The sequence below is a fragment of the Eublepharis macularius genome, chromosome 2, assembly GCF_028583425.1.
Source record: "Eublepharis macularius isolate TG4126 chromosome 2, MPM_Emac_v1.0, whole genome shotgun sequence".
NCBI classification, from domain to species: domain Eukaryota; kingdom Metazoa; phylum Chordata; class Lepidosauria; order Squamata; family Eublepharidae; genus Eublepharis; species Eublepharis macularius.
The window spans coordinates 6,800,194-6,816,740 of record NC_072791.1 but is presented as its reverse complement, the minus strand read 5'-3'; the positions used below and the strand labels follow the sequence as shown (position 1 = coordinate 6,816,740).

The window sequence follows — 16,547 nt, the reverse complement described above, 5'->3', positions numbered from 1 at the left end:
CTTGCACTGGGTTAATGTGTGAGTGTAGATGGACCTTCTTGTCGGGGAGGATGCAGGGAACGTAGGAATGTTTGGCTCTCCCTAGGACATTCCTTCATTCATTCACACGCACATGCATGCACTCATCTCATGAAGTATGGGGTGCAGAGGAGCAGCGCCTATCCAAGTATGTGCAAACAGGAGCACAGCAGTATTGAATTAAACCTCGGCTTATGGATTTGCGGGAACAGCTCTTGGAAGCGGTGGCCTCATTTCATTCACTTGAAAGGCGCTTTTGACAGCTGTCGTCACAGGGTTATTTATAGCGTGGTTTCCTTTCGGCAGAGACGGGGGGGGGGCAGGTTGGCAAACACGATTTTCTGCATATTGTTTTGAAATCCTAGACTTCAGATTCTGGCACAATTCAGGCAGCTGAATGCTTTTCAGGTGGAATTATAACTCCCCCTCCAGTGTTTTAGAAAGATCATGTTATTTGGAAAGGGGGTGGAGTTGGAACATGAACAAAGTTTCATATGTATGGTGTTAAAATGACACAGTAAAGGGTGGATTCGGGCAGACTTTAACTAGTCTTGAAAAGTGGTCATGGGGAAGGTGGAATTCGCCCCCAGATGCTAGCAAATAATTACTCTTCCTTTTCCCCAAGAAGTCCAGGACTCTTTTAATCCGTCGCCATAATAGTTTAGTTGTCAGTTTGCAATGCTTGTCTGGCTGAAAACCAGAGCAGGCCAGTGAAAGCAGTTCTCCCTTCCGGGTTTCGTCCTGTTTATATTTCTCTGTGCTGCTTTTTGATTTTGATTGATTTTGTTTTCCCTCCGCCATGTTATCACATAGCCAAATCCGATTAGCTGTGAAGCGTTATGAAACCATCTTGTTTGCTAGCTGCTTCCTAATAAACAGGCATCACCTGTGTGGCCAGTCCAACCATTATTCTCACTAGCATGTTTGTTTTATCACCTTATTTACTACTGTTCTAGCTAGCCATTTCTATCCTGTTCTGTACCTACTCTTTATTTTATTTTATTTTGCATTTGTACCCCGCTCTCCCCGCATGCAGGCTCAGAGCGGCAAACCACAAGACACATTAAAATCCATTATATATAAATTACATTAAAAAATTCATTATATTATTATATAAAATCATAATCATGCAAATCAAAAGCAAGAGGCAACCACTTTTCCTGCAGCCCATATGCTGAAGCCCAATCAGATAAATCCCATAAATCCCATGGGATGGGTGATGGTATATCTGTTAGGAAGGTTGGCAGAGAGTCCAGAGGAGTGGGGCTGGATTCTTCCCTCAACAAGAGACTGGCTAAAAACAGCTAAACAAGGAGCCCCCCCACTCAACCCCGGCCTCAACCATATGCTCTGTGGGACATCTCTGTCTTTCAGGCCTGGCGGAAACATAGCAAATCCTGCCAGGCTCTGGTTTCCACCGACAGGTGGGTGCCAGGACCGAAAAGGCCCTGGCTCAGGTTGAGGCCAGGCAGGCATCCGTGGGCCCGGGGACCACCAACAGCTGTTTATCACTTGATCTGAGTACCTTCCGGAGACATATGGTGAGAGGCTCTAAGAGGCTCGACCAGTAAACTTCGTAACCAAGTGGGAATTCGAACTCGGGTCTTTCTAGTCGATGTCCAGGGTGCCGCAACAACTAAATCTACAGTTGCCCTCGCTTGCTTTCAGTTGCAAGTCAGAAATTTTGTGTTGATTGTTGACATTGTTTGAATAAGATCACTTAGCATTTCTATAGAGCTGTCAGTGTGTGAAGCCAGTAATATTTTCCCTGTGTTACAGTTGAGGATCTGAGATTGAGAACGACTTGCCTTAAGCTGTTTAGGAAATCTATGGATGTTCCAGGCATGTTGTAGTATTTAAGAGCATTGAACTAGGATCTGAGAATTTCCAGGTTTGAATCCCCACTCCACCTTGAAAGCTTGCTGGGTGACCTTGGGCCAGTCATGCATACTCAGCTGAACCAACCTCACAAGATTGTCATGAGGATAACATAGTGGGGTATAAATTGGGTATAATTGAAGAAACTAAATAAATACATGTTGGTCCAAAGACAATTCCAGAAAACAGAAGCCTTGCGATAGCTTTCATTAAGACCAACTGAAATGAAATGAAACTGTATGCAAGCTTTCATAGGCCGTTTTCACACTGCTTCCCGGCCATGGAACATCGCGCCGAACTCCCAGAACAACAGCATCTTCCTGGTGCGATTTCGCACGAGAACTGTAGTTCTCGTGCGAAATCTTGCTAGGAAGACGCCGTCGTTCCGGGAGCTTGGCGCGATGTTCTGTGGCCGGGAAGCAGTGTGAAAACGGCCAAGGTTTCCAGGACTCATTCCAGGAGGGAAGGAAGAAAAAAGATATTTTTGAGCCACAATTTTAAAGCCCCTTGTCTGCATCCAGAATGCTATGCCAGTGTGAATGATTGCCAGGTCGAAATGGTATCAGGTTTCTCCTTTGGCCTTAGAATCATAGAATCATAGAGTTGGAAGGGGCCATACAGACCATCTAGTCCAACCCCCTGCCCAGTGCAGGATCAGCCTAAAGCATCTCTTACAAGTATTCATCCAGCCTCTTCTTGAAAACTGCCAGTGAGGGGGAGCTCACCACCTCCCTAGGCAGCTGATTCCACTTCTGAACTACTCTGACTGTGAAAAAGTTCTTCCTAATGTCTAGCCGGTACCTTTGTGCATGTAATTTAAGCCCATTGTTTCGGGTCCTACCCTCTGCTGCCAACTGGAACAGCTCCTTGCCCTCCTCCAAATGACAGCCTTTCAAATATTTAAAGAGAGCGATCCTGTCCCCCCTCAGTCTCATCTTCTCCAAACTAAACATTCCCAAGGCCCTCAGCCTTTCCTCGTAGGGCTCAGTCTCCAGACCCCTGATCATCCTCGTCGCTCTCCTCTGCACCCTCTCGATTTTGGCCACATCCTTTTTCAAGTGAGGCCTCCAGAACTGCACACAATACTCCAGGTGTGGCCTGACCAAGGCAGTATAGAGAGGAGCTATGACCTCCTGCGATTTCGACGCTATAGCCCCTTTGATACAACCCAGGATTGAATTAGCCTTTTTTGCCACCGCATCACACTTACTGCTCATATTTAGTTTACAGTCCACTCGGGGTGAGGTGTGGCTACAGCAGCTACCAGTTACAAACAGGAAAAGAAGCAGTTGATACAATACATCTCTAGTCCCTCAAAAGGTTGAAAAAAAGAGGGGAAACATGGTAGTCCTCCTATTAGACACACATACACATTCTGTTTTTCTTCCCAGTGCAGACCCAAAAAGGCTTACGCTATCGTTCTCCCTTCCTCCATTTTATCCCTACAACAACCCTGCAAGATAGGTGAGGCTGAAAGAAAGTGACTGGCCTAGAGTCACCCACCATGCTTCCGTGACCAAGTGACGCTCAGACCTGGGTCTCCTTGTTCAAGTCAGAGATTTATTTTAGATAATTCTCCAGCTAAAGAGTCAACAGGAAGCCAAATACCCAGCTTTCGGGTTAGAGAGAGGAAATATGTGGCAGAGGCGGAATTCGAACCAGGGACCTTGAAGATTACAGGTCACTCTTAACCAGTATGCTACATCAGTTGTACATAATAAAGGCAATCTCTCTGTGGTGCAGGAGACTGCCCCCTTGGTATTTTCTTTCTCTCTGGAAGACAGGGTTGCCATCTCTGAGTTGAGAAATTCCTGGAGATTTGGGGGGAGGAGCATGGAAAGGGTGGGGTTTGGGGAGGGGAGGGGAGGGACCTCAGATGTGTATAATCCCATGGAGTCCATCCTCCAAAGTAGTCATTTTCTCCACAGGAACTGATCTCTGTCGGCTGGTGGTCAGTTGTAATTCCCGGAGGTCTCCAGCCACCACCGGGAGACTGGCAACCCTAATTGAAGCTTAGGCAATCTCAATTCCAGCCCACCTAGCTTGCGCAGAGAGCAGAAGGCATATTGTGTTGAAAACAGTCTTTCCTTGCACATGTAGCTGCCGGTTTTGCAGAAGAGCAGTTGCAAATCGCTAAGCAGTAACTGAGCATTTAACAAACTGGCAGCCAAGACATCGGACTGTTAGCAGGAATTTTTTTAATGTCTTTCTTTCTTTCTTTCTTTCTTTCTTTCTTTCTTTCTTTCTTTCTTTCTTTCTTTCTTTTTCTTTCTTTCTTTCTTTCTTTCTTTCTTTCTTTCTTTCTTTCTTTCTTTCTTTCTTTCTTTCTTTCTTTTCTTCCTCTTTTTTTTTTGCCTAATTCTGTCAGGCACTTTTTGCTTGCCCTGTTCCTTGTTCATAAACAGCTTGCCATTTGCCAGCATTTGGAACGGGATAAGTGGGAGTCATTGTTTTGCTGTTAGCACCCAGGGTGTGCGTGTCACGGAGGCAAGTTTCGCACAGAGGTTTGAGCCACCTTGCACAGGCTGTGAGTACCCTAACACAATCCATTTTTTTAGAGCCCGGGCTGACCCCTTAATTTATTTATTTTATTTATTTATCTATGTCATTTATAGTCCGCCTTTCTCACTGAGGCTCAAGACAGATTACACAGTACGAGATTAGTACAATCTGTATCAAGGACATTTCCATACAGTATCAAGGACATTTCCATAAACAATGCCATAGGGTAAATAAATACAAGTTTAAAAGACATAGTATTAGCAAGAATCCAGTACAGAGTAGAAAAACTACTGAAACAGAACATAATCAATTCTAGGACTGACATTAGACAACATGGAGCACAGGTGGTATGTAGGAGTACATATTTAAAGCAACAGTTAATATGTAAGGCAACGTAGTGGTGAAGTCTATGGTCCCTAACTCAGTAGCCAAACATCAGAGACCCCATCCCTACAATACAGCCCTCCCATTTGAGTAAAAAGCCTTTTTGAATAGTTCGGTTTTGCATCATTTGTGGAAAGCCAGAAGAGTGGGGGCTCTTCTAACCTCAGAGAGGCCATTCCACAGGGTAGGGGCCACCACAGAGAATGAACGTGTACGGGCTGCTGTTGATTTCACCATGTGCAGCCTGGCACCTGCAGGAGACCCTGTTCAGATGAGCGAAGCTGCCGTGGAGGAACATAGGGAGGAAGGCGGTCCTTTATGTATGTCGGACCAAAGCTGTGAAGAACTTTGTATGTAATAACTAATACCTTGAACTGAACATGGTAACTGATGGGTAGCCAGTGAAGTGACTGTAGGATGGGGGTGAGGTTCATGCTCCTGCTCACTCCTGATAGCAGCCGCACCACAGCATTTTGCACCAATTGGAGCCTCCTAGTTAACTTAGATTGGAGGCCTATGTATAGAGCATTACATTAGCCTTGATTTTACCATAGCATGGATCCAGGTAGCCAGGTTGGCCAGGTCGAGGTAAGAAGTAGGGCTGTGCACTTCGGGTTTCCAATTCAGGTAAAATACCTGAATTGGACCCGATCCGTAAAGATTCGGGATACCCGAATCAAAGCATTCGTAATGCTTCGGAAAGCTTCGGGGCTGAGTTTAAAGGGCCCTGCCACTGCTTGCAAGCAGTGGTATGGCCCTTTTAACATCAACCCAGCCCGGGGGCCCCACCCCCACCCCCACTTACCTTGCAGTCGGTGGCAGCGGTGGCTCTGGCCCTCCCCATCGCCCTGCAGTGCTGCAGAGAGGCGGCGGAGCCGGAGAGATCCCTTCCTGCCCCTTAAATTTCTCCACCTCCTCCAGCCCTTCCTGCCCCTCAAATGGCCACTGCAGCCATTTGAGGGGCAGGAAGGGCCAGAGGCGGCAGCTCCAACCTTTCCCACCACCCTGCAGGCTCAGGAGGCTGTGCGGCGGCAGAGGAGCCAGCTGAGTACAGGCCGTTGCAGCCTTCTGCTGCTGCTGCCGCCACCACCCAGCTGATGACCCTCCCGCTCTCCCTCTGGCCAGGTAAGTGGGTGGGGCATGGGGGGGTTGTCCTGGGGGTGGGGGTGGAGGGGTTGCCCCCCCTCACTTCAGTATTCTCCGAATATTTACGGAGCATACCGAAGCGAGTAAAATACCATAATTCTGAAGCAGCTTGCCACTTCCGAATTATGGTGTTTCCAAATTTTTTCCACCTCCCGAATCCCGAATCTTTTCAGGCTGTACATCCCTAGTAAGAAGCCATCTTCCAGGCCAGAAAGCATTTTTTGCCACTGTCTTAATTTGTTTTTCTAGTAATAACGCTGGATCCAGTATAACCCCTAGGCTCTTAACCAAGTCTGCAAGGGTCAGATGAACTACATCAAAAGTAGGGAGTACAATGTCCTTCAAGATCTCTGGCTTCCCAGATGCTTATAAAATGCTTATAAATGCTTATAACTGGCTCTTGTGTACATCCCCTGGTGCTGTAGTGGAAGATGTGCCCTCAAAAAATTCAACATAATTTTTTGGGTGTGTGTTTAAGGGATAAATTTCCTGTTATGTTATTCTGATTCTTCACTTCAATTTTAGAAAATAAGGCACAACGTTATTATTTCATCTTGTTGGGGGTAGCAAGCCTGCGACTTGCCCTAGGTCAGATTTGATGGGCTGCTAGAAGATCTGTGGGTGAATCTCTAATGAGTGTGGTGGGACTGGTCTGTGGGGTTTTTTTAATGGTGGTGGTAATAACTAGTAGTTACAGGCTCCCCAGCTGAATTGGTAGGGAGGTTTAGTCGCCATCTCCTCCTCCGGCACCATTTTCCTACCCTCGCCTGGACCTGCCAGAATTGTTGGACAAAATAGACAAAATACCTGCACCTTCTATATTTCTTCCAAAGAGGTATAGTGGCAGCTCTGGAACGCTGACTGAAGTCTAGCAAATGGAGCAGGGAGAAATGATTAAAATCCCTGTCCTATTTATCAATTTAAAAACCCTCTCAAGAGATCCATTTGTGGATCTCCTAGCCTCTTGTTGGGCGTGCTTCTTTTGAATTTTTTAGGGCGAGGATTGCCTGTGGCTCTCATTCTTCTTTTTACTCTTTGGGGAGATGTCTAGGGCGTTGCAGTCAGATGAGGAGAGAGCAAAACCTGCCCTCTTTTGACATTGGAGGGTCTTCGTTTGGGGATCTAGAGGTATCTGTTAAAGCATTACATCTGTCAGCGAAGAAACTCTGAGAAATGTCATTCCATTGGTAGATTTGAGGTTATTATTGTCCGCTATAAATATGTAGGCTTTGAGGGGCGACTCCACCTCAGAACGTGAAGGCCTTGTACAAACACTGGCATGTATATCTTTTACCATCATGGCGCTGAGGACTAGGAACTTGTTCTGGCCAAAGATACTCAGGATCCAACTTACAGAATGATCAATAGAAGCATAGTGTCCAGATCATGAGAAGTGATGGTATCACTCTACTCTGCTCTGGTTAGACCTCACCTAGAGTATTGTGTTCCGTTTGGGGCACCACAATTTGAGAAGGATATAGACAAGCTGGAACGTGTCCAGAGGAGGGCAACGAAGATGGTGAGGGGTCTGGAGACCAAGTCCTATGAGGAAAGGTTGGAGAAGCTGGTTATGTTTAGCCTGGAGAGGAGACAACTGAGAGGTGATATGATAACCATCTTCAAGTACTTGAAGGGCTGTCATACAGAGGGTGACACGGAGTTGTTTTTCACTGCCTCAGAAGATTGGACCAGAACCAACGGCTTGAAATTAAATCAAAAGAGTTTTCAGCTAAACTTTAGGAAGAATTTCCTGACAGTTAGAGCGGTCCCTCAGTAGAACAGCCCTCCTCGGGAGGTGGTGGGCTCTCCTTTGGAGGTTTTTTAGCAGAGGCTAGGTGGCCATCTGACAGCAATGCTGATTCTGTGAACCTGGGCAGATCATGAGAGGGAGGGCAGGAAGGGTTAGCAGTGCTTAGTTCTCATGGCCCCTTCTTACATGCCCAGGGTAATGCCGATCACCACCTTGGGGTCAGGAAGCAATTTTTCCCAGGCCAGTTTGGTTAGGGATCCTGACGGTGTTTCGCTTTCTTCTGGGCATGGAGCAGGGGTCACGGGGGGGGGGAGTTGTGAATTTCCTGCACTGTGCAGGGGGTCGGACTAGATGACCCTAGAGGTCCTTTCCAACCCTATGATTCTATGGTCCTTGCAGTTAGCTGAAGAGGAAGGCAATTGCAAACCCTTGAAGCATATAAAAGAGCTTTGTCTGAATGAAGCATCCATAAATTACTGTTATATCTCCACCGTAACCTCGAAAAAAAATTCCAATTGTGTTCATCTTCTCTGCTTGAGCTCTGCGGTTTTAAAAATACCAATTTTAAAATAGCAATCAGCATTTCCTCCCTGATTATTTACTTGAAAAGCAATGTTGTCCTTCAGAATTATTTGCTTTCCCTTTTTAGAGTCCTTTGCTACGGAACGATAATTTCAGCTGAGTAATTCTTTCTTTTCATCCCTCCACTTCCTAGTTTTGGCCTGTGCAATTTGAAGAGGCACGGATTCTCTGTTTATTTCACCCCGCATGAATAATCCAGCAGCCAAAACAAGGGACGGGGGAAAAGGTGTAGGAGGACATTTGTCAACTTGGTTTCAGGGCAGTGGACCAGGAAGTATAATCAAACCTATTGTGCAGAGGTTGCGGGTTCAGAAGAAGGGTTGCCAAGTTCCAGATGAAGCCTGGAGACCTCCCAGAAATTACAACTGATGTCCTGGCTATAAGAGATCTTTTTCCCTGGAAGAAATGGCAGCTGTTGTAACTGTTTAGACTGAAACCTGCTTGTTTTATATCTGCTGCAGTGCAATGAGTTAGCTAGGTTTCTTTCTTTCCTCGGGTTGATTTCTCACTGTCCTGTCTATGCTAGTAGAAAAGAGCAAGAGTCCAGTAGCACCTAAAGAGCCCCGTGGCACAGAATGGTAAGCTGCAGTACTGCAGCCCAAGCTCACCTGAGTTCGATCCCAGTAGAAGCCGGATTCAGGTAGCTGGCTCAAGGTTGACTCAGCCATCCTTCCAAGGTCGGTAAAATGAGTACCCAGTTTCCTGGGGGTAAAATGTAGATGACTGGGGAAGGCAATGGCAAACCGCCCCGTAGCAAAAAGTCTTCCAAGAAAACGTCATGATGTGACGTCTCCCCATGGGTCAGTAATGACTCGGTGCTTGCACACCTTTACGTTACCTCCTGTGAGGCTTGCCTGATGCCAACCTTACTTTCTTTTAGGTGCCATGCTAAAATATTTCTTTTACCCTGGCTTATAACTTGAGCTTTATCTGCTTCTTGCCCAAAGTTCGTTTTATCTGCATCATTGTAGGCAGTCCAATGTATGCTTTATGCTGTTGTTAAGCTCTGAACATAACAAGAGCCCTGCTGGGTCAGGGCAGCTGTCTATCTAATCTAATATCAATAGTTTTTAATCAGTCATCTCTTTCATATTTTATACTCAACGTTTTGAAGAACCCCGTGGCGCAGAGTGGTAAGCTGCAGTCCTGCAGCCCAAGCTGTGCTCACGACCTGAGTTCGATCCTGGCGGAAGCTGGGTTCAGATAGCCGGCTCAAGGTTGACTCAGCCTTCCATCCTTCCGAGGTTGGTAAAATGAGTACCCAGTTTCCTGGAGGTAAAGTGTAGATGACTGGGGAAGGCAATGGCAAATCACCCCGTAACAAAAAATCTGCCAAGAAAACGTGATGCGACATCCCCCCCATGGGTCAATAATGGCTCAGTGCTTGCATAGGGGACTACCTTTACCTTTACCAGTAACACCTATAAGACTAACAAAATGTGTGGTAGGGTAGGAGCTTTTGTGAGCCACAGCTCACTTCTTCAGATGCAGCTAGAATGTGAGTCCATCTGTCCTTATATCTTGGAGAGTGGAGTGATTTCAGATGCCAAATGACAATAGCAGGCATGATTGTCGAGGGTGGGGTATGCAGAGGGGTAGTGGGTGTGGAGATGGCATGCCTGGTGTCAGCCTGGTGTCAGCCATACCTTCTCAGGTTCATACTCCTGCTTATCCCCTAATATGTTTTATGCCATCATCTGTCAGCAATGCCTTTCCACTCTCTACATTGGACAAGCTAGCCAGTCCCTTTGACAAAGAATGAATGGACATAAGTCCATTGCAGGTGCCAGCCTGTACATGAGTGAAATCAACAGCAGCCCGTACATGGGCTTTCTCTGTGGTGGCCCCTACCCAGTAGAAAGGCCTGCCTGAGGAGGTCAGGAGAGCCCCCACCCTCCTGGCTTTTCACAAACAATGCAAAACTGAATTATTCAAAAAGGCCTTTTTTCTCAGCTAAGAGGATGGTGTTGTAGGAAAGGGATCCCAGATGTTTCGCAAATGAGTTAGAATAAACCATAGATTTCACCATTATGTTGCCTTACATATTATCTGTTGCTTTAAATATGTACTCCTATATCCTACCTATGCTTTATGTTGTTGTTCAGTGTCAGTCCTAGAACGGATTGTTCTTTTTTCAGCAATTCCTTAACCCCATACTGGATCCTTGCTAATACTATATCTTTGTAAACTTATATTCTTTTACCCCATGACATTGTTTATGGAAATGTCCTTGACACTGTATGGAAATGCCTGCCCTTGTCCTTGACACTAATTGTACTAATCTCACACTATGCAATCTGCCTTGAGTCTCAGTGAGAAAGGCAGAATATAAATAACATAAATAAAAATAAAATAAAAAATAAGTTTGGCATCAAAATTCAAAACCCAGTGGGTGGACATTTCAACATTCCAGGACAGTCAGTTTCTGACCTAAAAGTACCAGTTACCCTGCATTGTAATTTCAAAGGGAGATTGGGAAGAGAGACGGCTGAATTGCAACTGATAACGAAGCTCAAGGCAATGTAACAACCTGGCCTGAATCGAGACCTAGGCTTCCTGTCTCATTACCAATGCTGATTTCTCCAGCATTCTCCAGAAAAGATTCTTGCTACAGACAAACACGGCTGCCCATCTTGACATGTCTGTGCTAGACATGCAATATAGAACGTGTATCTCTATGCAGAGGTGTGAAGGCCTGGGAAAAAATGGGGCTGGGGTGAGCAATGGGGAGTGGCAACCAGTCCTGACTCATTGATTGATTGGTTGATTGATTGACTGACTGACTGACTTTCTTTATAGTCTGCTTTTCCCACTGAGACTCAAGGGGTGGTTACATACTTAGAAGACAATGTTAAAAGGTCAAGTATAAATATATACAACAAGTAATGTAATAAACCTAGATTTCAAAACTAGAAACGATGCGATAGAAACAGCATAATATGTGCAATAAACCATGTAATATTTTTTTTAAAAAACTGCCTGATTTTTTTCACAACTAAAAGCAAAGAGAACCCCTCCAAAGAACCACAAAAAGTGATCAACACCCGGGGGAAAAACACCCAACCACCAATATGCCAAAACTAGAAAATCTATTAGAAAATATTAAGCCATGTAATTATACACAAATGATAAACCAGAAATACAAAGACACACGATTACACTGCAGTGCATCCTCGTGAGAAAGCGTGAAACGATGTATGACCTTGAAAAGAGGATCAAACGGTCAGGTTACAAATTAATAGTCTGCAGCCGCAAGGCTGGAAAGAGATATGATGAACACTAGCATAATGTATCGATTACTTCTTCCTGAAATACAACAATTTGCTCGTCCTCAGACAGGTGGAATACATTTCAGTTGTTCTTCCTATTTCATGTGGCAAACCTGAATTCACAAGGATACGTTGCGGTATAATCTTGTATATTTATATTTCTGGTTTATCATTTTTGTATAATTACACTGCTTGATATTTTCGAATGGATTTTCTATTTTTGGCAACATTGGTGGTTGGGTGTTTTGTTTTGCACCTCGTGTTGCTCCCGTTTTGTCATAATTTTTTTCACAGACACTAAAACTACTCCTGTATTCCCGATGTAAAAATACCGTTTTATACAGTATGCAGAATGACAGAACTGTGGGTGTCTTCGAGCCAAGCTACAAGAGACGAATTATTCGAGGAGGAGCACGGGAAGGGAGTCGCAATGTTAGCCGGGAAGCTGAGTTTTAAAAGAGATCGGAAGGCTTTCTCAATTTCCCCTCTCTACAGTGCCAGGGGAAATCTCCTGGGAGGGTTTTTTTTTTAAAGAATTTTATTGGGTAGGTTAATACACACATATATCTAATACATACATCAATTCCCTATAACACTCTACAACTTTTATACCGTATATTAATTAATTAAAACATATATTCCCCACCCTCCCTCCCCCTTTCTCTCTTGACCCCCAACAGCACTGAAACCTTTTTAATTCTCCTCGTATTTTATCTATTGTAATATTTCTAATATTCCCGTTTCTTAAAGGTAAAGCTCCTACTTAAACTTTAATCCCAGTATCATATAGACATCAGTAATTATCCATAGACCATAACTGTCCCTTCACATCCCACTTATTTTCCAGATATTCTTTAAATTTCTCCCAGTCTTTTAAAAATTCATTTGAATTTTGGTCTCAATTTTCTAGTCAACTTGTCCATCTTCACCATGTACAACAGTTTTTGTATCCAATCTTCAATCTCTGGAGTCTCCACTTGCTTCCAATACTGCGCATATAATAGTCTTGCTGCCACCATCATATAATATAATAATGTCCTGTCCATTACATTAATTTTTTCCATACTAAGTCGTAACAAAAACAGCTCACAATTTTTCGGCAAATTACCTTTTATAATTATCAACATTTCCGCATATATCTTAGATCAGAATTGTTTAGCCTTCCTGGGAGGGGTTGTTAATTTCCTCTTCCTCTCAGGAAGACTGTCAGTTTCACTTCCCCTTCTAGGAGGCAAAGAGGAAATTAACAAACCCTCTGAGGAGAGATCTTTGCTGCCTCTGTAGAGAGGGGAAATTGACCACACCATCTTTTAAAGATCCAGAGGAGTTAGCCGTGTTAGTCTGTAGTAGCAAAATCAAAAAGAGTCCAGTAGCACCCTTTAAGACTAACCAATTTTATTGTAGCATAAGCTTTCGAGAATCAAGTTCTCTTCGTCAGATGCATGATACAAACTGGCCAAATACAGAAGAGGAGGAGGGAGAGGGGAGAGAAGAGGACATATATCAGAAGGGGAAAAGATGCAATTAGCGGGGAGGCAACCAAAACATTCCTTTGCTAGTAAATGTAAACATCTCCTTTTGGTGTGGAGTCAATTTGCCGTGTTAGTTTGTAGCAGTATAAGCATCCACGGCGTGGTCTGGGGGAGCCCAGTGGCGCCTGGTATGGGCTTTTGGGGATCACAGCTCTCTTTGTCAGATGCATCTGGCAGGGAGAGCTGTGGTTATCGAAGGCTTATACTACATAGGAATTGGATGCTTATACTGCTACAAACTAACACAGCAAAATCAAAAAGAGTCCAGTAGCACCTTTAAGACTAACCAATTTTATTATAGCATAAGCTTTCGAGAATCAAGTTCTCTTCATCAGATGCCTGATCAGATGTTTTGATCAGGCATCTGATGAAGAGAACTTGATTCTCGAAAGCTTATGCTATAATAAAATTGGTTAGTCTTAAAGGTGCTACTGGACTCTTTTTGATTTTGCTACTACAGACTAACACGGCTAACTCCTCTGGATCTATAACACGGCAAACTGACTCCACACCAAAAGGAGATGTTTACATTTACTAGCAAAGGAATGTTTTGGTTGCCTCCCCGCTAATTGCATCTTGTCCCCTTCTGATATATGTCCTCTTCTCTCCCCTCTCCCTCCTCCTCTTCTGTATTTGCCCAGTTTGTATCATGCGTCTGACGAAGAGAACTTGATTCTCGAAAGCTTATGCTACAATAAAATTGGTTAGTCTTAAAGGTGCTACTGGACTCTTTTTGATTTTACCGTCTTTTAAAACTCAGCTTGCCGGCTAACATTACGACTCCCTCCACATGCACGTCCGTGTGTAATTTGTCTCTTGTAGCTTAGCTCTTCCTGACCTCCAGCAGGCCGTTCCAAAAGGAGGGGATCGCAACAGAGAAGGCAAACATACCGGGACCTGTTGTTCTGATTGGTCTTCAGGGTGGCCTTTTGGAGAGTTTTGCTGAGCTGAGTGGAGCTGCTGTAGCCGAGCATAGGAGGAGACAGTCCTGCCGATATGGGAGTCTGCATGGCCTTGTAGTTGATGACTAGTACTTTGAATTGTACCTGGAAACTAATCAGTAACCAATGGAGTTACTACAGAGAAAGTCTAATATGGACACTCTGCCCAGCTCCAGACAGCAGCCAAGCTGTGCTGTCCTGCAAGAGATTCTTGGGTTATCTCCAAGGGTAGGCCCATGAAGAGTGTCTTACAGTCATCTAGCCTCGATGTTCCCATGGCATGGATCCATGTGGCCAGACTGGGACCGGCGTATCTGCAGGACCTCCTCTCCCCATATGAACCCCAGAGGACTCTTCGCTCTAGCGATAAGCATCTATTAAAGATTCCTGGCCCTGGGGGGGCCCGCCTGGCATCGACCAGGGCCAGGGCTTTTTCAGTCCTGGCCCCAGCCTGGTGGAACGCTCTGTCCAATGAGACCAGGGCCCGGCGAGATTTATTAGCATTTCGCCGGGCCTGTAAGACGGAGCTGTTCCACCAGGCATATGGTTGATGCCGGGCGGTGCCCCCTAGCCGGGGGAGCACAGTATATGCCCTCCCTTCTAGTGACACCTTCCATCCCTCGCATGTCCCTGGCAAAATACTCTGGCGATGGCTAAATAGGGGGTCGTCTGGATTATGTGCCGCTGTGTTTACATACATACATATGTGTGTGTGTATGTGTGTGAATACGTTTACATGTATTTTAATCTATGGATTAGGATGTTTTATGATTTTAAATTGTGTATATGATGAAATACGTTTTTAAACTTGGTGGTGATCCGCCCTGAACCTGCTGATGTGGGGAGGGCGGAATATAAATTAAATATAAATAAATAAATAAATACATACATACATACATACATACATACATACATACATACATACATACATACATACATACATACATACATACATACATACATACATACATAAAATCAGCCCAGTCAGTGCAGGGAGCCATCCTTTGTTCTAAATCCATGAGTGCATCTCTGTGATACGTATTATTTGCAAAAAAAAAAGCCAAACTCACTGCCTTTGCAATAGTTCTATGAGAAGCAGAAATTCAGCAACTGGAGCTTTTCTGTTTCTGGCATGGAGAAAAAGCTTTTCTTGTTGATTTTCTCATGCAGCTTTTAAAGATACAGGACCCTTGCCAAGGTTTGGGGGGGGGATTGGTAACCATAGAGGCAACAGTCTTTGGAATATATGCCTTGATTTAAATAAAAAATTAAATGAATGCTTGGAGGAGGATGTACCTGTAGGTACTGAATGTACCAGTGTGTCCTTGAAATTCTTTGGGTCTCTGTCTTTCAGCGTTTCTGAAAAGGGGAGTTTTGACTCTTGAAAGCTTATTCACTGAAAATCTTGTTGGTTTCTAAGGTGCCACTGGACTCAAATCTTGCTGTCCTTCGATGGAATATCTTGGTCAAGCATTTGATCTCTGCTTCTGTTTATCCTAACAGTCCAGATTTAGCTCAAGAGTCTAGTAGCACCTGTAAGACTACCAAAATTTATGGTAGGGTATGAGTTTTCATGAGCCACAGCTCGCTTCAGACATCTGAAGAAGTGAGCTGTGGCTCACGAAAGCTCATACCCTGCCACAATTTTTTTTAGTCTTATAGGTGCTACTGGACTCTTGTTCTTTTCTATAGTTCCGGTTTAGATTAGGTTAGGCGGGAAGAGTGCTGAGAATGCTTCTTAAGTGCTTGACATAACTGGAGTTTAACTGGAGTTTCTGCAACAATAATATTACAGTGGAGGCAAAGAAATACCATTTTTTACTGGAGCAACCGGAAGTTAAGTTCCCCAGAGTGCATCACTGACAGTTGTTCTAGATTGCTCAAGGCCATTTGTATCATCAAATATCCATAAACCATCAGTAGAACAACTTGTGCAATTATGTACCACCCTTCTGCGAACGCCTGTCTCTGTCTGGCCGTCTCTTGAACTAATTTGCCAGCACGTGCATGATCTACCTTGGAAAGTTGAGAGGTGTGGAACTGTGCTTAGAGATGCTTGCAGTGTTTTTATTTGGAGAAAAAACTCATCCCCCCCCCTCCTTGAAAAGTACTTCTACTAAGGAATTTCATCTAGCACTGCTTTTTGCTACTAAAGGGAGATAACCGTGTCTTTGAGACAGCAGCAGTCATAAAACAGGCTGTTAACTAGGCTGGAGAAGATGGGTCAGGAGTTAACATGGGCATACACTAGCTGACTACAAACACAACTCCTGTCTGGAAATGTAGTCAAATGACCCTGAAAGGTTTGGGGAAGCCGAGAGACATTTTCCGAAGTACAGACAAATCGATGGTTGCCGTGGTCTTGGCATTATAGTTCCTGATGTTTCGCCAGCAGCTGTGGCTGGCATCTTCAGAGGTGTAGCACCAAAAGACAGAGATCTCTCAGTGTCACTGAGAGATCTCTGTCTTTTGGTGCTACACCTCTGAAGATGCCAGCCACAGCTGCTGGCGAAACGTCAGGAACTACAATGCCAAGACCACGGCA

The 16,547-nt window shown here is 44.6% G+C and overlaps 1 protein-coding gene across 3 annotated transcripts in view; it reads left to right on the top strand.

The window, feature by feature from the left end:
- The window catches only part of SAMD4A (sterile alpha motif domain containing 4A), a 202,126-nt gene that overhangs the window by 132,980 nt on the left and 52,599 nt on the right, over positions 1-16,547 (top strand). The gene's annotated exons all lie outside the window — the stretch shown is intronic.